Source organism: Suncus etruscus, chromosome 9, assembly GCF_024139225.1.
Source record: "Suncus etruscus isolate mSunEtr1 chromosome 9, mSunEtr1.pri.cur, whole genome shotgun sequence".
Lineage (NCBI taxonomy): Eukaryota > Metazoa > Chordata > Mammalia > Eulipotyphla > Soricidae > Suncus > Suncus etruscus.
In genome coordinates, this window is record NC_064856.1 from 64,157,107 (window position 1) to 64,180,634 (window position 23,528).

Genomic DNA, 23,528 nt, shown 5'->3' on the forward strand with positions numbered 1-23,528 from the left:
TGCCACAGACTGTGGAATATTTTTTAAAAAATGGGAAAAAATAGGTAAACCCTTAAGATATAGTTCAGTTCCTCACTCATTTAGACATTCATATTAACAGCACAAAAATCAATGCTAAGAAGACAGAAAGTTCCTTTTGTTCTCTTTCAGTGACTATCCCCCCTCATCAAAAGATAATTTGACTACCATTATGGTTGATTTTTTTTGATATTTTAAGCTTTTTGTAAATAGTACACCATGTATGTTTCAGTGTCTGCCCTTTTTTGTTCAACTTCATAGTTTGTCGTATTTATCTATGGGCATGTGTTTAATTTTGGCTTGTTCTTCCTATAACATATATATAACATATAACATATATATCCTATATGCATGGATATACTATTGTTTACTTACCCATTCTATTATTGAATTTATTTCCAGTTTGTGCCAATTATGAACAGTGCTGTATAAACATTTCATGTACATGACTTCAGGCAACTATATACCCTGCAGTAGAGCTTCTGGGTCATAGATAGTTTTCCCAGCTTTACTAAACTAATAAACAATTTTGCACAGCCAAAAAGATCTGAAGAATCATCATACTTGCCAAAATATCTTCATTTTATTTACCTGATATGTGTAAGTGGTAGGAATGTTGCACTGGCGAAGGCATTGTTATTTTTATGACTGAAGCCAATCTGCCTTTTACTAATTTATTAGATGCTCTTTGTGTTTTTACTATAACCCATTGCCTATTTTTACCCGTAAGTATCTTCTTGCAGTCTGTGACTTGCCTTTTTACTCTTAGTTTTTGATGAACAGCAAATGTTTATTTTAACATGATCCAAATGATCTCTGTTTCCTTCATTGTTAGCCCTTTTTGTGTCACATTTAAGAGCTACCTTGAAGTTACAAAAATTTTGTTCTATACTCCAATTATTTTATTCTTAATGTTTTATAGCTATATGTTGAATTGATTTGTTGAATATGTGTATGTGAGGTTGGAGTCAAGATTTTTTTCCCCTAGAATTGCTATTGACCTGTCTATCATTTCTTCTTTCTTTTAGTGTCAAATTATTGGCATTGTAGATTAGATAACTTACTGTCTGTAGGTCTACTTCTGAATACTAGATTCTGTCATGTTTTTATTGATCATTTTGTTGATACTTCACATCTAGGAATATAACATTGTCTTCAGTGATATTTTACTATTGCCAGTACTTTACATTTCTGCATAAGTTTTAAAATTATTATCTCAAGCTTCACTTTTTTTTTTTTTTTTTGGTTTTTGGTTTTTGGGTCACACTCGGCAGTGCTCAGGGGTTACTTTTGGCTCTACACTCAGAAATTTCTCCTGCCAGGCTCAGGGGACCATATGGGATGCCGGGATTCGAACCACCATCCTTCTGCATGCAAGGCAAATGCCTTACCTCCATGCTATCTTTCCAGCCCCTCAAACTTCACTTTCTAAAAATCCACCAGTATCTTTATTTGGATTATGTTTAACTTACAGAAAAATTAGGGAAACTTTGAAAACTTACATTATTGACACTTCTAATCAATGTAAATATTTTATGTTGCTCATTTATTTAGATTAACTCTAAGCTTCCTCAACAACGTTTTTTAGTTTTGGAAGAAGATTTTTTAGGCAAAAGTTTCCTCTTTTACTAGGTTTACTGTTGTAAATTATTAATATGAATAATGTATTTTGTAGCATAATAAATTAATTTAATATATAAATGTGACTATTACTGTTATATTTAGTTTTTATTTGTCACTATCATATAAATTTGATTTTTGTATATTCATTATCAATAAGCCTTACTAAATTTATTTATTGGTTTTATTTATGTAAAGATTACTTTGAAATTTATACATATGCGATAATATCTCCTATTATCAATTCCATTCCAATCCTTTAGCTTTCTTTTTTTTTTCTGAATGTTTTATTGATTGAGAGTCTGTGGTTCACAATACAATTGATAATGGTTTATCATACAAGTAGTTCTAACACCAAACCTGTCAGCTTTCTACTTTTTTTCTTGCCTTATTGCCTTATTGCACTAACTACAATGTTGAATAAAGGTAGTGATGGTAAGCATTCTATTTTCTTAGTGGGGAATCACGTTTGGGCCACATCTATTGGTGCTCAGATCTTACTCTTGTCTCTGCACTCAAAGACTACTCCTTGCAGGCTCCAAGCCATATCTAGATCAGTTGCATGCAGGAAAGAGCCTTGAACACTCCACTCTCTAGCTCCATGGACATTCTACATTATCTCCAGTCTTGTAGGAAACACTTAACGATGAGATATTAGAAAGTATATTTTTCTATAGTACATTTGTAGGTTTTTTTGTTTTGTTTTGGTTTGGTTTTTGGATCACACCCGGCGCTCAGGTTACTCCTGGCTGTTTGCTCAGAAATAGCTCCTGGAAGGCTCGGGGGACCATATGGGACACCGGGATTCGAACCAACCACCTTTGGTCCTGAATCAGCTGCTTGCAAGGCAAACGCCGCTGTGCTATCTCTCCGGGCCATTTGTAGGTATTTTAATCAAATTAAAACAAGTTCCCTTCTGGTTTTTGTGAGGACTTAGAAAAAATTTATTTGGTGTTTGGGCCACACCTGGTGACACTCAGGGGTTACTCCTGGCTGTGCAATCAGAAATAACTCCTGGTTTGGCAGACCATATGGGATGCTGAGGGATTGAACTGCAATCCCTCCTAGGTTAGCACGTGCAAGGCAGACGCCCTTCTGCTTGCACCACCACTCCAGCCCCTGTCAGTATTTTTATTTTTATCATGAATGTAATCAACTACTTATGTACATATAAAAAGATTTATACAATTTTCTGGTTTTTGTTCTAACTTTTTTCCTGATGACTTACCATATATACTCGAGTATAAGCCAACCCCCTAAAAACTGGGAGAACTTGGTGATTCGAGTATAAGCCGAGGTGGAAAATGCAGCAGCCACTGGTAAATCTCAAAAATTAAAATATATACCCAAAACAACTACAATAATGAAGGAATCAGTAGATTAAATGTTTTCCAATATTTATTGCTAAAGAAAAATTGTAAATTAGCAATAACTTTAAAACTTTAAATAAAGTGCAGAAAACTGTAGCTTAACAGGTAATCAAGCTAAATCAAAAAGGTTAAAATCTTTCAAAATCTGGATTCCTCATCATCATCATCTGTATGTCCAGAGTTCAGCTTTATCTGATGTGAGTGCATCAGCATAAACATTGTCATCATCACTGAGTCTGCAGATATCATCATCACTACTATTGGTCTCATCCAAAGCACAGAATATTGTGGGTTAAATAGTTCAGTGGCATATTGTTCAGTTCAGGTGCCTACCTCCAGCTCAGCCACTACTGTGGACTGAGCTGAAGCACTGTCCCCTCCAGCGACAGCAGAAGACAACTGGAGACTAGATGCTTTTGATTCAGTGCATGCGCACCGAATCAAATAACCTGTATGACCCAAGTATAAACCAAGTTCGGGTTTTTTGTGCCGGAAAAAATTTGTGCTGGGAAAAACTCGGCTTATACTCGAGTATATAGGTGAGTATATAGGTATATTGATTAAATTTTAAATGTTAACTTGTATTTCTGGAATAACTCCTAGTAGGTTATAATATGATACTCTTTTTAAAATAGCTAGATATTTTTTATTCCCTTTTATTCTTTTCAGGATTCTCACTTATAGGTGTGAAAGAGGTAGCTTCACTTCAATTTGAGGTAGAATATTTTTTAACGCCAGTCTAACTCCTCTTTAGCCTTTATATAGACTTTGTTAATTAAACTTTTTTTCTATTATTAGAGTCTGTAGCTTCTTTCTCACTAGCAGAACAAAAAGCATTCCCAAAGATAAAATAATTATAATCCAAATCCTGGTTCAGTCAATCACTGGCCAAGTGTCCATTGGTGTCCAGCTCCTGACCAAGTTTCTGTTATTTTCATCAATAAAACAAATCAGTGCTGGAACAGTGATGCGGAGCAGTACAGTATGTGTCTTGATGGTGCTAGCCTAGGACGAACCATGGTTTGATTCCCCAGCATCTCATATGATCCCCCAAGCCAGGAGAAATTTCTGAGCACATAGCTAGGAGTGATTTCTGAATGAATAGCCAAGAATAACCCCTGAGCATCACTGGGTGTGGCCAAACACAAAAACAAACAAACAAAAAAAAAACAAAAAAAAAGGAAAAACATAAATCAAAGACTTTTAGAAAATGTGTCCAAAAATATGTGCTCAATAATTCCCATTTTTTATTATCTCTTTTCTCTGTTTCCTAAAAACTTTTCAAACTCAGAAGACGTTTGTCTTATTTATTTGTAAAATTTAGCCAGTATATAAGATCCAAATGTAAGGGACTGGGAGATAGTACAATAGCTGGGTGCTTGCACATACCCAACCCAGCTTTGACCTCCGGCACCACATGACTTCCCAAGTATCACCAAGTTGCTCTGGGGACTTCCAAGAATAACTAAACTGGTAGTCCCTGTTAGCACAGGACCCAAGCAGCAACACTCCCACAGACCCTAGCATTAAGAAGCTGACCTGGCTTTCAATGGGAGTACCCCTTTCATCTCTCACATACATATACACACAGGTAGTTCAAAAGCATATTCATACCTGAGAAATAGAAAGTTAGGTAGTGAACTGAAGCACATTATTTACATGCAGGAGGCTCAAGTTCTATCCCCTAACAACACATGGTTTCCCTAGCACCACATCTGTGCACTGAGAGGATGTTGCCCCAGAATATCTAGGTGTGGCCACATCAAAATAAATAAATAAATAATAAAAGAACCCTAAAAAATAAAAGATCCAAACCTGAAATACTCACCTAATAAGGATAGAAAAGGTTGCTCTATTGTTATATAAAAAACAAAGCAAAGTTATTTACTACTCCTGCTAAGTTTTAAATATAAAATACATTTTATTTTATTTTATTTTATTTGGTTTTTGGGTCACACCCAGGGGCACTCACATGTTACTCCTGGCTCTGCACTCAGAAATCGCTCCTGGCAGGCTCGGGAGACCATATGGGATGCGGGAATTTGAACCACCGTCCTTCTGTGTGCAAGGCAAATGCCTTACCTCCATGCTATCTCTCCGGCCTCAAGCTCCCATTTTAAAATTAGATTAGCACAGCTAGAATTTATCATCTAAAGTGCTATGGTTTCTTCTCTATGGCTTCAAATTTAGGTGTTAATTTATATTAAACATTTCAAAATTGTTCAGGAATATAGCCTCTCTCTCATATATATAACAATGTTTATGTGATAGTTAACTTGAAGGGACACTTTTAAATAAAGTTCCTCTTTTTAGAACTATAACCTCAATGCTATTTGGTAGTGCAACATAACCCTTAACAAGTCTCTACAATAACAATAGGGGTGAGAGTTTGAGGGTAAACAAAGATTATGTTCATTGCTGTTGAGGAAAAAAATCAGGTAATTGAACAGTTTTTAGAAATCTTCAAAGGCTGATAGTTAATAACTTCTAGAATTAATATATCCAATGGAGTCAGGAGGACTATAGAGGCATAGTTCCAATTATCCTCGGGTGATCCCCACTCCAGGAGTCAATTCAAATGACATGCCATGTCATCTTATAATTAATGATCTTCTAACTAAATTTGGGCTTATATAGAGCTATGGTGTCTCATGAAGCACAGAGGTCATGATCTTAAATTTAACAATCCTTTTGTTAATCTCAGCTCTGCCACTTACTGTTAGTAGTTTTAGTATTCCTAGCATGAACATGATAACTAACCTACATGGCAGAAAACCATGTGACAAGGAAGAATATTAATTTATTCCTGAAAATGCATGATTCAAAGAATGTATCTAATAAATGTAGTGACTATGGTGATACTATTAAATGTGACATAAATGATCAAGACAATGACAGCGGTGACAACAATCCAGTTTAGGACTGGAAAATATTGAAGATTGCATTCCACAAGATTCCATAAGACTACTCTGCTTACAGAAACAAAAGGGACCCCAGATGTTTTTTTCTAATCTCCAAAATATTATTATATGGGTCTTATGATCTTAGTTTGATGGTACTTATTTCAATTTTCCCAAATTTGAGGAGGCAAGGACTTTGATACAAGTTGTTTTATAGAAGATGCTCCAGGAAGCAGGAAGAAAGGAATTGAGGTAGAGGGAGGAAATTGAGAAGAGAAAATAAGGAAGAAAGAGAATAAAAATCAAATAGCACACTATTGAGTTCTCTTGTATCACTGTATCTGGACACAGAGAAAGGTCCAGAATACCTCCCAAAATTATTCACCTTCCAGAGTTCTCAACCCTTAGGAGACTGGGGAGTCCACTAGTTCTCAACCCTCGGGAGACTGGGGCCATACTTGCTAAGCAGACTTTCAAAGTTTCAAAGAAAGTCATGAGACAGTAAATAGAAATACTGAACACTTGATTTAGATGCTCACTGTTAGCATGAATGTACCCACATACCTTTCTACCCTTATTATGGCTGAATCAGAGGTAGATGGAGGCTATGTATTACTGGACCTAATGAAACTGCTATGATCAAATTTTAATTTAATCTGCAAACTGTTAGTCTTATGTCATTTACATCTGTGGGATATGTCTGTCTTTAGAAGGGCCCTTCCTTTCAACCCTCCTTCTCAGCATTGGATTTAGCAGCATTAATACTTAGCCCTGATTCTACAGTTATTGGATTCAATATGACATTAGACACAACAGAATATCCATATTCTCACTGATTAAAATTACTGATTAAGTTCCTCCATCACATTGACCAATCTTCATTTCAAATTCTGTACAGCTACATATGATACATGGCTGTCATGCTAAACAATGGAATTAAGAACACCTCTGAGAGTTCAAGCAGAAATCCACTGAAGTGAGACTGCCAGGGTTTAGATTCTGGCTCCACCGATTACTAGCTGTGTAAACCTGAACCAGTCAGTTATTTTTTCTTTTTAATTTTTTTTAAATTGAACCACTTTAAATTAGTGTTACAAAATTATTATTATTTGCAGGCATATAGTGCTCTAGCACCAATCCCTTCACCAGTGTGTACTTCCCTCCACCAATATTCCAATTTCCCTCATGCCCCCTAGTCTGCAAATATGGTAGCATTTCCCCCCCTCCATTATCCTAATGTTCCCTTTACTAACTTGCCCTCCTGCCCCCAGCCCTGTGCAAGCTTCTTCCTAAAGAACAGTTCTCTCTCTCTCTCTCTCTCTCTCTCTCTCTCTCTCTCTCTCTCTCTCTCTCTCTCTCTCTCTCTCTCTCTCTCTCTCTCTCTCTCTCTCTCTCTCCCTCTCTCTCTCTCTCTCTCTCTGTTTTGGTTTTGGGGCCATACCCGGTGATGCTCAGGGGCTACTCCTAGCTATACACTCAGAAATCACTCCAGGCTTGGGGGATCATATGGGACGCTGGGGGATCAAACCGACATCCGTCCTAGGTCAGCATGTACGAGGCAAACACCCTACCACTTGCACCACCACTCAGGCACTGAGACCAGTTCTCTTGATCTTCATTTCTACTGCATTTGGCCATTTATTATTCTCCTAAGTGTCTTTATATCCTGCACAGAGAGATCATTTGGTATGTATAACTCTCCCTCTGACTAACTTTATTCAACATTAAACATTTATTCATGTATCAGAAAATTGTATGATTGCATCTTTTCATATAGCCAAGTAGTATTCCATTGTGTGCATGTACCATCGCTTCCTTGTTCAGTCATCTCTTCTTGGATACTTGCATTGTTTCTAGATTTAGGCTACTGTGAATAGTGCTACAATAAATATACAAGTGCATTTTTTTTTCTGTATTGTGTTTTGGGCCTTTGAATATATTCTAAGTAGACTTGCTGAATTATATGGAAGTGTATCTGCTAGTTTTTGAAGGGATGATTGTGTTGTCTTCCAAAATGGCTGGACTAGTCGACATTCCCACCAGCAATTAATGGGAATTCCCCACATCCTCACCAACGCTGGTTATTATTTTTTTACGAGTGCCTATCTCTCTCTGGTGTGAGGTGATATCTCGTTGTTGTCTTTATTTGCTTTTCCCTGATGGTTATTGACAAAACATTTTTTCATATGCCTTTGGCCATTTGTATTTCTTCTTTTAAAAATCTTCTATTCATCCCTTTTCTTCATTTTTTGATAGATTTGGATGTTTTGTTCTTATAGAGTTCTACCAGTGCTTCATATATCTTGGATATTAACCTTTATTAAATGAATCATGTACAAACAATCTCTCCCAGTCTGTGTTCTGTTTTTCTATTCTGGTTATCATTTTCTTTGAGGTGCAAAAGTTTCTTGATTTAATGTAGTCCCATTTGTTTACCTTTGCTTCCACTTCTTGGTCAGTCAGTCATTTGAAATATTCTGCCTAAGTGCTCGCTTCGGCAGCACATATACTAAAATTGGAACGATACAGAGAAGATTAGCATGGCCCCTGCGCAAGGATGACACGCAAATTCGTGAAGCGTTCCATATTTAAAAAAAAAAAAGAAATATTCTGCCTAATTTGCAAATATTTTAATCACTGAACCTATAAAATAAGTTAATTTCAAGGAACAAATCAGTAGCAATATAGTATATATAGAGAGAGAGTATATAGTAAAGTCGCTGAATTTTCTTGTTTATTCTTTAAATTTTTTTTGAGGCTACATCTAACAGTATTCAGGGCTTACTTCTGGTTCTATTCTTAAGAGTCACTTCTGATGGGACCCAGAGGACCATAGTGGTACCCAAGATTAGAACCAAATCTGGTTACATGTAAGGTGAGCACCTTAGTCTCTGTAATATTTTTCTGAACCAAGTCTCATAATTGTAATGATTATTCTCCAGTTTCTAGGTCAACTTTATGTTAATTAGGTTTAAAAAATAATTAGCCCCCATTTAGACCTCAAATTTCTTGGGGCCTATTTTTAGGATCTGAAATTATCTCCATATTCCTGATACCATCCCATGTCCATATAGGTCTCAGAATGGAGATATCTATCATCTGTGCCCCTTACCCTAACTTTAGAGTAGGCACACAAATCCTTATTACTGGGGCTGGAGAAATAGTATGACAGTAGGGCGTTTGCCTTGCATACAGTCAATCCAGGACAGATGATGGTTCAAATCCCGGCATCCCATATGATCCCCCATGCCTGCCAAGAGTAATCCCTGAGCACCACCAAGTGTGACCCAAAAACAAAAACAAAAAACAAACAAATCCTAATTACAAGTTTGTGCTAGGCTATATTGCCTTCTAAAGAGGACTTCTGTCTATAGACCTGACTTATTCTTTTTTTTAACTTTTTTAATTTAAAGAATCTTAATTTACAAAGTTATTGATAGTTAATATAATATTTCCACAACTGTCTTACCACTATTGTCAACTCCCATCACCAATGCTCTTCATCATCTCCCAACCCCCCTACCTCCAACCCCTACTTGCCACTCTGACATTATAAAGTTTGGTGGTTTCAGCTTAGATATTATGTTATCAGTATTGTTGAGTCTGTATTTGGGGGTTATAGCAAACACCCTCATATACATCAAACCAATGGGCTCCTACTTCTCTAGCTGACCACATCTACTTACTTCAAAAGACCTTTCCTAATGGGCAAATCCTATACAGGGTTCAGTTCCTAATTCCTTTCTTTCCTGGAAAAATGGAAATTTAATATTAAAATCAAGCATTTATTGAATGCATTTATTGAACTATTTATTATTTTCTTGAAAGTTTTTTGTTTTGTGGATTTTTTCTTCTGTATAATATAAAAAACTAGAAGGTAGGTACTGTTGTTATTTCCACTTCTCAGAGAAGAAAGCTGAGTCTTAGAATACTTAGAATGCTCAAGCCTACACCAGGACTGAATGGTAGCAATGAAAATATGGTGATTACTTTAAACTGGCAGGAAGTCTACTTTCTTTCCAGATATTAGGAAAAAAGATAACCTGATGCATACAACAGTATGGATGGTTCCAAAATGTATTCTGCCATGTTAAAGAAACTAGATTGAAAATGTTACATACTATTGCTTCTATTTTAGTATATTCCAGAAAAGGTAAAATTAGAGAGACCAAAAGTAAAACAAAGGTTAAAAAAAAAAAGGTTGTTCAGCCCAAGACTGGAGGTAGAGGATGAGACTGACTTAAAATGGTTAACCTTTTTACATAACAAAACTATTCCCTATCCTGAACATGATGGACTCACTAAACTATGCCTCAAATATTAATTTTCTAAATTTAAAGTATATTTTTATTTTTTATGGGCACTAATGAAGCCAGACAGTTATTTTTTCTGAAATTACTTTTAGTAATGGTTTAATAGTGGGAACAGAGGGAAACAAAAGCCAATGTTGCAGACTTACTTGATAAAATAAATGGGTTGCTATGGGAGCTCAGGATCAGATTGTTAGAATTTGAGAAAAGATAAAATGAATTTGACTTTTCTGAAAAAAAAAATTTTTGACTGTGAGAATAGAGCACTGATGAAAGATATTTTTCCCACTATATAGAAAAATACTTGAACTTCTAGCAGGGGTCTCAAACTCGCGGCCCACAGCCCTCCGTACAACATTTTGTGGCCCTGCCCTAGAGGAATCTTTTTTTGTTTTGTTTTGTTTTGTTTTAGTTGTGTGGGTCACATCCCCCAATGTTCAAAGCTTACTACTGACTTTGCACTCAAGGATCACCTGACTTTGCCTCCTAGGGCCCTCAGGTAAATTGAGTTTGAGACCCCAGATAGGGAGAAGTTCTTCAAGGTAAAGGAAATTAAAGACGTATCTTAGCAATATATTTTCCATATCTAGCATTTTTTTCAAGTTGATCTGAGTTTTAATGTTTTCACTTCCCTTCAGTATGAAGAGCTTCCTTTAATATTTCATACCCTTCAGGTATCCTGGTAATAAATTGACTACTTCCATTTATCAAAAAGTTGCCTTGGTTCAGCCTTATTGTGAAGGATATTTTTGCAGGATATCGAATTGGAGGCTGCAGGTATTTTATAATTTGTAAAATTTTAGAAGTTTTTTTTTATTTTATTGTCTTCTGGCTTGCCTTCTTTTTGAAGTCAGCAGACATTCCAAAATAATCTTTTATTGCCTTTGTCTGCTGGTAAAATCTTTTTCTTTATCTTTATCAATTTATAACAATGTGAGTGTGTAATTTGCCTCATTTTTTATCTTGTTCAGAGTTCATTGAGTTCCTTGGATATGTAGATCAATATTTTTCATCAATTTTGGGTAAATTAATTTTTGATTGTGGTAGAGGCCTCCCAGAGTTCAGGGAGCATGCAGTGCTGGGGACTAAACTCCAAACAAGAGGGATAATCATTGGTGTTTCCCTCTCTCAGGGTCCTTACCTACCTTTTTCAACATCTGAAAACAGTGCTTCATCAATTTTGTACAGTTTTATTTTTATTTGTATTCAGAGGATCACTTACTTAATCAAGTGAGAAACAGAAGCCGCATGAGTATATATAGATTTGGGAGTTGTAAGTAGAGAGGATGCTCTTATTTTCTTCCATATCTTACAGTGCCTTCATGATCAAATAAAAAATTAACTTAAGGGGCAGGAGAGATAGCATGAAGGTAGGGCATTTGCCTTGCATGAAAGGATAGTGGTTCAATCCGGGCATCCCATATGGTCCCCGAGCCTGCCAGGAGCGATTTCTGAGCAGAGAGCCAGGAGTAACTCCTGAACACTGCCGGGTGTGACCCAAAAACCAAAAAAATAAAATAAATAATAAATACATTTAAAAATTAACTTAATGCATTCATATCTCTTCATGATATTTCTTTCTGACCACTCCCTCCTGATTAAACCTTCCTTACAAACACACATGCATACAATTCATAGCTCATAGGGCAAGTGAATTCCGTTTTGAATGACCCCAATATTTACTGTGCCAGGGCAGAGGGAAAAAACAAAAATGCAAAAAGCACAAAACCTTGGATATTTATATATATATATATATATATATACATTACCTTCGTTTATTATTGTTATTACTAATTTTATTTACCTAGCTATTTTGGTCGATTTCTCGGTTCGGATGTGATTACTGAAATTGTTGTCCCCAATTATTCTTTTTTTGTTTGTTTGTTTGTTTGTTTGTTTGTTTTTCTCTTCCTTTCTTTTCTTTCGTTATGTGCTACACCATGTTTCTTATTTCAAGACCACGGCGAGTTTTTTTTTTGGTTTATATGTTTGTTTGTTTTTGTTTGTATTTTTTTTATCAGGTTTTTGTGGTGCTTATCGATGTAACTGGAGTCCTCACTGGATATTTGACACTTCTTTTGGTACTGATGGGGTGTTTCACCTTCTTTTTCTCCTACATTATCCAAATCGATGAGGAGAACCTCTAGAAGGATTCTGCCCATTTTTGGGATATTAGACTCTTACCCCAGTTTACTCATTTTCTCCTTTTCAGGCAAAACCACCTAACTTGAACTGCTAGCCCTGCCCCCACTTAGAGGGGGAAATAAGGGAGGCACCAAGACCAAACTGATGCAAGACTACTAAGTAGTAGGTCAGATACAGAGGGGATCACATATTCTAGCCTCCCTGGGGGTGAGGGAAGAAGAAATGAGAGGTAGGACAAAAACGGAGGTGTAGGGAGGACAATTTAGGGATGGGAATCCCCCCTGATTTTAAGTAAATATGTACCTAGAATATTATTGTCAACATTATGTAAGCCACTATGATCAAAATAAAAATTAAAAAAAAAAAAGAAAGAAAGGACATACCACAGAGTTCAATGCAGTAATTGTAAACTATGTATGTGTGTATACATAAATATTCATCTTTGTACAGAGCAGTATTTATAAGTACTAAAAACAGAGGAAGATGAAATGCACATTGATAAAGGAATAGATGTCGGACATTGTATTACTGAAGCTCAATCATAAAATTTTTAAATTTATCTCGTGTTCATTTAATTTAAAAATTATCTTTAAATAAACTTATTCATTAAAAAAATACTTTTTGTTTTCCAAGTAATATTAGCATTACCTTTTGCTTCATTTCTGTATGTTCATCCTTCTACAAATTGTTTTCCTCTCAGACCTTAATCCTATTCTTTCAGAATAGAACTCAGCTGCTATCTTCTCCAGGAAGCTTTTTTAGGTACAGTGCAAATTAAATGCCCCCCTTTTTGTGCATTATGTCATTTTGGTTTTACCTATATCAAAATATATTACACACATTATTGTAATTGCCTATTATGACCTATCTTCATGCCTTGCACCACTTTACAAAGAGAGCATCTCAAGGACGGGGAATAATTATTATTCTTATAACAATACATGGTCTAACACAGGTTATAAAAGGAAGAATATAGTAAATATGTTAGGCATACAGATAAGATTCTCTCTAATAGCATCTTGGCTTTTCCATTAAAGCATCAGAGGATCCATAAATAATATGTAAAATATAATATTTATTCAAACAAAGAAAACAGTAGTGGTACTATCTAGACCTTTAACATAATATATATATCATATTATATACATAAATGTTCAGTCAATGAAATAATTAATAGGATAATTACTTTTGAAGGACTACAAAAGAATGTAACTGATTACATTAAAGTAAAAGAAGTTTCCCCAAATGGAAAAGTAAGACTTCTCTTGAGCCTTAAGGAAGGGAAAATTACTACTGACTAAAGAAAGCAATGAGTTAGAAGGTTGAGGAATATCTGGCCTATATCTTCCTGGGAAGGATTTTTGTTTCCAGGCCATACTTCAACGGGATCCTAAAAATCAGAACAGCTTGGACAGAGAGAGTTCATCCAAGAGCAGGAAAAGCCAGAGGGCAAGTACAAGCTGTGTCCTGGGAAGCGCCCAGGGGCAAACCTAGATGAGCCAAGTTCTGAAGCCAAATCCAAAGCATCAGAAATCAGACAGATTTTGAAACTGAACCTAGAGTGAAAACAGCAGGCTGAAGGAAGTGAGATCCAAGACAACTTTCTTTTTGTTTTTTTTTTTTTATCATTCACTTGATTGATTTATTGATTGGTTTTTGGGCCACAGCCAGCATCACTCAAGGATTACTCAGAAATCGCCCCTGGCAGACTGGGGGACCATATGGGATACGGGGATCCAACCCAGTCCCTTCCAGTTCATTTGCATGCAAGGCAAATGCCCTACCTCTGTGCTATCTCTCCAGCCCCACAAAGACAACTTTCATGAATAGACTGGCAAGGCTCCAGAATGTTTCTGTTGGTCATTAGTCACATAGTATATGGACGAATCTGTGGATGGGTTAACCTGAATTTTCACAGAATCATAAAAAAAAAAAAAAAACCTGACAAAGTCATCAACTATGAAATAGAGCAGTGAGTGTAAAGAAAAGTCTTAAACTTGGAGGTGGATCCCCAGTGTAGTTACTTTAGAACTTTTTCCACTCACAACCCTTTTTTGCCCAAGAAATATAACACAGGCAATCACTGCCAAATTCATGATAAGATTGATTTTAATTAATTTTTGATCACTGAGCATTCAGAAACCTTTTACTCTTGCCAAAATTGTGTGATCCCAACATTTCAGTTATTTGACCCCATGTGGGTTGTGACCACATTTTATGTAAGAAGCTAGGCCATAAAAGATTCCTTAGTTCTTTTCCCCAGCCTGGGTTCCCATCAAAACTTGGCTGTACTACTATGGATAAAGCTGAGGTTGAGTATGAGGAGGCTGTAGCAAGACAGCCACCAGTGTTGTAGAACATTCTCAGGTAAATACTCTGAAGAGATATTAAGAAAATAAATTATGGCTTTCTGCTGGATTGGCAGAGAAATGCAGCCAGGAAATCTGGACTGTCACAGAAACCCTTTTACGTGCAAAACACTTCCAAGAATCTCTCTACTGGAAAACATGCCTCCTCCTACACCAGATAAAAAGTCCCAAATACAATTTCTTGAGTGGCAGTGCCTTTTAAAAACACATTTATGAACATTTATAAATTAGAGCCAGTGATGATAACTAAAAAGGTCTTGAAAATGAGGTTCCTATATTTTTTCTGATCCCTATAACAGAGTTTTAGGTGAGCTTCTATTTTTTAAAGAATATCTTCATATTTGTAGTTGGGTTTCAGTCATAAAAAGAACACCCCCTTCACCAGTGTAACATTCTTACCACCAATTCTTACCAACAATGCTTACCATTGTTATGGTAATTGTTAGTGTAGTTAGTTCTCTAATTGAACTCAACACTCTTTGTGGTAAGCTTCATATCATGGGCCAGTCCTTCCAGCCCTTATCTCTATTGTCTCTGGGTATTATTACAATATCTTTATTTTCTTAAATCCCACAGATAAGTGAGAATATTTTGTGTCTATCTCTCTCCCTCTGACTTATTTCACTCAGCATAATAGTTCCCATGCCCATCCATGTATAGAAAAATTTTATGACTACATCTCTCCTGAAAGCTGCATAGTATTTCATTGTGTATATGTAACACAGTCTCTATAGTCATTAATCTGTTGTAGGATATCTTGGTTGCTTCCAGATTCTGATTATTGTAAGTAGTGCTGCAATGAATATAGGTGTGCAGAAATCATTTTTGTGTTGTATTTTTTGTGTTTGTGAGGTATATCCCTAGGAGTAGTATAGGTGTATTATATGGGAATTCAATTTCCAGCTTTTTGAGGAATCTCCATATTGTTTTCCATAAAGGCTGGTCTAGACACCATTCTCACCAGCAGTGAATGAGAGTTCCTTTCTTCCCATATCTCCACCAGCACTGATAGTTCTTTTTCTTTGTGATGTGTGCCAGTCTCTGTGGCATGAGATGGTACCTCATTGTTGTTTTGATTTGCATCTCCCTGATGATTAGTAATGGGACACATTTTTTCATGTGCCTTTTGGTCATTTGTATTTCTTCTTTGAAGAAGTATCTGTTCATTTTTCCTCCCCATTTTTGATGAAGTTAGATGTTCTTTTCTTGTTAACTTCTGTCAGTACCTTGTAAATCTTAGATATTATCGTCTTATCTGATGGGTATTGGCTGAATAGTTTTTCTCATTCTGTGTGTGGTGTTTGAATCCTTATCACTATTTCCTTTGAGGTGCAGAAGCTTCTCAGCTTGATATGGCCCCATCTGTTTATCTCCACTTCCACTTATTTGGAGAGTGATGTTTCCTCCTTGAGGGTGCCTTTAATCTCAATGTCATGGAGTTTTTTACCTACATGTTGTTCTATATACCTTAAAGTTTTATGTCTAATATCAAGAAAAAATAAACAAGATTAATAAACCACTAGTAAAACTCACAAATAAAGGGAGAGAGATGAACTCAATAAGCTGGATAAGAAATGAAAAGAGGGAGATGACTACGGATACTACAGAGATTCAAAGTGTAACTAGAGACTACTTTGAGAAACTCTGTGCCATAAAACATGAGAACCTGGAAGAAATCGATAAATTCTTAGACTCATAATCTATGGTTGAATCAGGATGATCTAGCATATCTAAACAACCCCATCACTATTGTAGAAATTAAAATGGTAATCAAAAGTCTTCCCAAAAATAAAAGCCCAGGCCCAAATGGATTTACTAACCTTTCAAAGGATTTTCAAACCTTTCAAGAGAAACTACTACCAATCCTTTCCATGCTCTTTCAGGAAATTAAAAAACAGAAACACTCCTAAATATGTATTATGAAGCTAACATCACCTGATACCAAAACCTGACAGAGATGCTACTAAAATAAGAAAACTACAGACCAATATCCCTGATGAACACAGATGCAAAGATCCTAACCAAAATCTTAGCAAATAGGATCCAACACCTCATCAAGATTATACAACATGACCAAGTAGGTTTTATTTTAGGAATGCAAGGATGGTTTAACATACATCAATCAATCAATGAGTACACCATATCAACAAAAGGAAAAACAAAAACAAATAATCATATCAATAGGTTCAGAGAAAGCATTTGATAAAGTTCAACACCCATTCTTGATAAAAACTTTCAACAAGATGGGAATGGAAGGAACTTTTCTCAATATAGTCAAAGGCATTTAACACAAGCCAATGGAAAATATTCTCAATGGAGATAAACTAAAAGCCTTTTATCTAAAATCTGGTACAAGACAAGACTGCCCCCTCTCACCATTCCTATTCAACATAGTGCTGCAAGTTCTTGCCATAGAAATTAGGCAAGAAACAAGTCCAAGTGGCTCTTTATGTCTTAAAGGTTGCAGACCCCTGATTTAGACCATTGTGTTTCTTCAGACAGTTATACTAAATAACACATATGAATGATATTCTGTATTTATCTTCCTGGCTTACTTAATTTAACATAATATCTTCTAATTCCATCCATGTTGCTGCAAATCGCATAACTGCAACATTCTTTACAGCTATGTAGTATTCCAATATATATTAGAATATATATGGAATATATATTGGAATATATGTAATATTTTGGATTATATAATATACACACACCACATCTTCATGTTCCACTCGTCTGTTCTTGGACATCCAGGTTGATTCTAAGTCTTAGCCATTGTACTGAGTTCTGCAGTGAATAGCGGTGTGCATATATCCTTTTAGATGAATTATTTTGTCCCACAAGAGAGATTGTTGGGTTGTATGAGCTCAATTTTTAGAACCATCCATAGTGTTTGGATCAGGCAGCTTTTCCAACAGCAGTGAAAAAGAGTTCTTTTCTCACCACATCCCCGCCAACAGAGATTGTTCCTGGTATCTTATTGTCTTGATTTGGATTTCACTAATGATAAGTGGTGTTGAACATTTTTTCATGTGTCTATTGGCCATTTGTTGGTCTTTCTTAGAATTATAATAAGTGTCTCTATTTGTAGATGACATAATGGTATATATCAAATACCCTAAAGAATCCACAGAAAAGTTCTTAGAAACAATAAATCAATACAGTACAGTGGCTGGATACAAGTAAATACACAAAAGACAGCAGCATTCTTTTATATAAATAACAATTAAGAGAAGAAAGAGATGAATGAGTTGATTTCATTAAAAATAGTTTCCAAAACTATCAAGTGCCTAGGAATCAACCCAACAAGAGAGGTGAGAGATCTATATCAAGAAAACTTCAAAAAAACGTCAGAAAGAAATTAAAGAAGACCTAAGGAGATGGAAAAACATTCCATGATCATAAATTGAAAGAATAAATCTCATCAAAATGATCATCTTACCAAAACTACCATATAGTTTCAATTCAATCCCTATTAAATTTAAACAACATTTTTCAAGGACTTACTTAGAACAATCAATTATAAAGTTTGTGTGGAACTATACAAGACCTAGTCAATAAAAATCCATATTGAAAATCAGAAATTGGGAGGCATTACATTACCTAATTTGAAGCTCTACTACAAAACCATAGTGATCAAAACAGTAGGGTATTCGAACAAATAAAGATTTCCAGACCAGGGCCCGTGAGGTGGCGCTAGAGGTAAGGTGTCTGCCTTGCAAGCGTTAGCCACAGAACAGACCACAGTTCAATCCCCCGGTGTCCCATATGGTCCCCCCAAGCCAGGGGCTTCAGACTGTCCTTCAGACTGTAGGAGGGCCAGATTATAGTAAAAACAAAAATTATGAACAAATTTCTATGCACACTGCATATATCTTATTTAGAAGTGAATAAACAAAATGGGAATAAATACAATATGTGGCCCGCGGGCTGTAGTTTGAAGACCCCTGGGCCCCTAAGTATATAGTCAATTAATCTTTGACAAAGGAGCCAAGAATTTGAAATAGAATAAAGACAGTTTCTTCAACAAATGGTATTAGATGGCCAGAGGAATAGCACAGCAGTAAGGTATTTGCCTTGCATGTGGCTGACTCAGGAAGGACCTAGGTTCAGTCCCTGAAGTCCCATCTAGACCCCAAGCCAGGAGCGAGTTCTGAGCACATATCCAGGAGTAACCCCTGAGCATCACCAGGTGTGGCCCAAAAACCAAACAACAACAAAAATAACAATAACAAATGGTGTTGGAACCATTGGATAACCACGTGGAATAAATTAAAGATTGGTCCACCTTACACTAAAGTCGATTCAAAGTAGATTAAAGATTTTGAGATTAGACCAAAAATCATAAAGTTCATTGAGGAAAACAGGCAGAACACTCCAAGATTTAGACCTCTAAGAAGTCTTCAAAGAGAGGATGTGAATGGCAAGAGCTATAGCATCAAAGCTCAATATATGAAACTACACAAAACTAAAAGTTTCTGTATGGCAAAAGAAACAATTAGAAAAATTAGAATACAGGGGCTGGAGAGATTTCATGGAGGTAAGGTGTTTGCCTTGCATGCAGTAAGACAGTGGTTCGATATCCCATATGGTCCCCCAAGCCTGCCAGGAGCAATTTCTGAGTGTAGAGCCAGGAATAACCCCTGAGCGCTGCCCGGTGTGACTCAAAAAACCAAAAAAAAAAAAAAAAAAAAAGTAAAAGAAAAATTAGAATACAACTAGCTGAACACAGTTCAGTTATAGCATCAAAGTTCCTTTGCTGTTTGGTTTTCCAAATATTTAAGTTTTCCCTTTCGGTTGTTGGAATTCATTTTTCTTCTTTCCTAATGAGTTACCCCTAATTACTGCTTTTGCTGTTTTCCATAGATTTTGGCAATTTGTTTCTTCATTGTCATTAGTCTCAAGGAATCTTTATTTCTTCCTTCATTTTCTCTTTGATTCAGCTGTTGTTTAGCAGTATGTTGTTTAGTCTCCAGGTATTAGATTTTCTTCATATCTTCTTTTTGCAATAAACTTGATCTCTATGGCATTGTGGTCTGATAAGGTGCTCGGTATAATTATTATATTTGTAACTTCTGAAAGTTAAACTTGTGTTTTAAAATGTGGTCTATCCCAGAGAAAGTTCCATGTGCACTTGAGGAGAATGTATATTCAACTTTTTGAAGATAAAGGCCCTGTATATTAGTCCTAGTTCTTCTAGTTTTTCATTTAAAGCTCTTACGTCTTTGCTAGTGTTCTGCCTTGTGGATCTGTCTAGTGTGGCAATAATGGCGTGTTGAAATCCCCCACTACTATCACATTTCCATCCATATACTTGTCTAGGTTTGTGAGCAAAAGCCATACATATTTTGCTGGCACTACATTTGGTGCATAAATGTTGATCAGAGTTAGTATTTCTTGATCTATTGTTCCCTGATCAAGAAGTAGAGTCCATCTTTGTCTCTAAGTACTTTCTTGAGGTTGAATGCAAGACTGATATAAGTATGGCTCTTCCAGCTTTTTGTTTTGTTTTGTTTTACAATAGCTGTCTAATAGTTTCCCATCCTTTTACTCTGAGCCTGTATCTATTCTGAACTTTTCTTTATGTGTGTTTTCTGCAGGCAAAAGATGTCTGGGTTTTGTTTCCTGATCCAACCTGCTACTTTGTTCGTTTTGATGCGAGAGTTTAGTCCGTTGGCATTTAAGAAAACTATTGACAGAAAGGGCTTGTTATTACAATTGGGAATTTGGTTTATGTAATTGCTATTTGAGTAATTCATTTAGGGTCAGTTTGATTAGCAAGAATATTGCAAGTCCTTTTTTTGTCTAAGAATGTTTTTAATACTCCCTCCCATATAAATAAGAGCTTTCATGGTAGTGGATTCTAGGTGAAAGTTTCTACCATTCAGTAGTTTAAATATGTCATATTACTCTTTTCTTGACTGGGTTATTTAAAATTGAAGATCTGGTTTGATTCTTATGTTCTTCCCTTTATATGTGGAGCTTTTTGTTATTTTTGTTGTTGTTGTTTTCTCCCTACTTTAAAGAATCCATCTCTCTCTCTTTGTTTTTGTTTTTGTGGGTTTTTTTGTTTTGTTTTGTTTTTTGCCATTGTTCTGTTAAGATTCTATTTTGTTTGGCATGCTTTTTGCCTCTTGTATTTGTAGAGAAGCCTATTGCCAGAGAGTGGTAAAGTTCTTTGCTATTATCTCCCTCACTACTAGTTCTTCCCCTTTTTCCTGGCTTCTGTATTCCTATAATTTGGAGATTATTTATTTTGTCTTTGTTCATTAAGTACCTTACATTTTTCCAATGTTTTGTCTCTCCTCTCTTTTATGACTTTTTTTTTTTATCACTGCTGGGTTTTTGATTTGTCTTCAAGTTGTCTATAAAATTTTCCACATGTGTAATTCTGCTACTATGGCTTTCTAACATGTTTTTTCATTCCTTCAGTTTCATTTATATGGATTCTCTCATCTTCTGAAAAAGTTCTTTCAGTTGGTTGAATTCTTCATTTATAGACATAGACTTTTTAATTTCACAGGCTAGTGACTCCTTGATTTTTTTGTTGCTAAAACATTAAGTGTTAATTTTAGCTCCTCATCTATAAGGCTTAGGCATTTTGATGGACTTAAAATTTTTCCAGGATTTCTCTCCATATCCCCAACAGCAGGTGTCTTCCTTAGATTCCCTAAAGTTCTTTGCATTTGGTGGGTTGGAATACTGGAGTTTCAGGGTGTTTAAGAAGGTGATCTATTGGACTGAAAACTCACACACCTTGTCACTTATTCTCCACAGCTTCCCTCCTGCCTTTTTTCTAGCTAGTTTTATTCAAACTCTTTTTGAGTCTATGTTTGTTCTGATTATTCAGATGCATTTCTTGTAGGCAGCAGAATGTTGGATTCAGCTTTTTGATCCATTTTGCCACTCTGTGTCTCTTAACTGGAACATTTAGATCATTGACAATGAGAGAGATATGGGATTTAGTGACATCTTCCTGTGAACTTTGGTGTGTCTGTTGGTCTGTCTTGTCTTAAAGTAAACCTTTCAGTTTTTTTTTTAAGGCTGGTTTTGAGTCTGCAAAGTTTCTGAGTTGTTTTTTATCAGTGAAGCTATCTATACTTCATTCAAATCTGAAAGTTAGTCTGCCTATGTGTAGTATTCTAGGCAAAGCATTCATTTCATAATTTTTTTTTTTTTTGCTATATTCCACCACTGCCTTCTGGCCTTGAGGGTTTCTTGTGACAGGTCTGTGTAATTCTTAAGGATGCTCATTTGAATGTTATTTCCCTTTTTGAGCTTTTTTTTTTTTTTTTTTTTTTGGTTTCTGGGCCACACCTGGTGACGCTCAGGAGTTACTCCTGGCTATGCACTCAGAAGTCGCTCCTGGCTTGGGGGACCATATGGGACACCAGGGATCGAACCGCCGTCTATCAGTCCTAGGCTAGCACTGGCAAGGCTTATCTCTAACGCCACCGCTCCGGCCCCCCCTTTTTGAACTTTCTGCTTTCAGTAATCTATCCCTATCTGGGGGTGGGGGGGATATACCTATCATTATGACTAGGATGTGTCTTGAGTGCTGTACTTTGGGTATCTTTTAGCTGGTACTCTTTGGGAATGCAGGATTTAGTGACATGTAGTCTTTAGCTCTGGAACTTTCTCTGCAAGGATGTCCTTGACTGTTGATTCTTCCTTGGGATTTTCTTCCTGGGTCTCTGGGACTCCAATGATTCTTATGTTGTTTCTGTTGAGTTTATCAAAGACTTCTATTTTCATCTGTTCTCATTCTTTAAGTACTTTTTCCATTGTCTGATCATATGCTTTAAGGCTCTTTTCCAATCTCTTCTGTTGTATGGAATTGTTATGCATCTCATTTTCCAGCTCACTGATTTGGTCCTCAGCTGCTGTTACTCTGTTGGAGGTGTTTTCCATTGAGGTTGTCGTTTCTTCTACTGAGGTTTTGAGACCTGTTATTTTGGAGCTTTTGATTTCTATCTTTATATCTTCTTGATTCTTATTTGTGTTCCGTTCAGCTTGATCTATGGTTTCTTTGATTCCTATGAGGATCCTCCATATTTCCTCTCTAAACTCCTTCTCTGAGAGGCTAATTAGGTGGTTGGCACTTTTCAGGTCATCAGAGCTGTCATTTTCATTCTCTATACCTGGTGCTGGCTTTTGTTGTTTCCCCATTGTCATGCTTGTTGTGTGTGTGTTTTCAACGTGTTATGGTGGAGTTCATTGGATAGAAGATATGTGAGGCCACAGAGAAGCCGTGCTCCTCTGACTCCACCCTGCTTGGGCGTTTTCAGATCACCTCCATCCCGCAGCTTCTGCTGGGGCTTCTGGATTGGGGTTAGTCTTAAAAGCCAAAATGATGGTCAAGCTGCTGCCCCTTGCAATGGTGGCTTTGTTCACACCCTAGGGTAGGGCACAATCACCAATCAGTTTAGGGTGAGTAACATAGTAATCCCCCAAAATATTTACATCCACAACAGTGGTGATCTGCTTATTCAAACTATTATAACTAAACATCTGGAGCCAAATAGGCGTAGGCAGGTGGGACACTGTGGAAGCCAGGAAGAGGTATGATCTACTAGAGCTACAAGCTTAGCTGAGAGCTGGGAGAAGTGTGCTGTGTTTGCTTCTCTGTTCTGCTTTGAAGATCGAAACCCTATTCTTTTAGCAATGAACTTAACAGTAGCCTTCCTGAGTGATAACCAGAAGGTCACATATTCTTCATTTCCTTCTCTGTAGGTCTCCTCATAGCTGTTTTTATTTCTCTTTTACTTTTCTCTATTTCCTGGATGATAGTGATCT

The 23,528-nt window shown here is 36.3% G+C and overlaps 1 protein-coding gene and 1 non-coding gene across 3 annotated transcripts in view; both read left to right on the top strand.

Annotated features, from left to right (window-relative positions):
* SPON1 (spondin 1) overlaps positions 1-23,528 on the top strand; it is a 341,451-nt gene that overhangs the window by 178,640 nt on the left and 139,283 nt on the right. The gene's annotated exons all lie outside the window — the stretch shown is intronic.
* On the top strand, positions 8,394-8,500 carry LOC126019644 (U6 spliceosomal RNA). Its single transcript, XR_007499276.1, has one exon. It is a non-coding gene; the product is annotated as a U6 spliceosomal RNA (small nuclear RNA).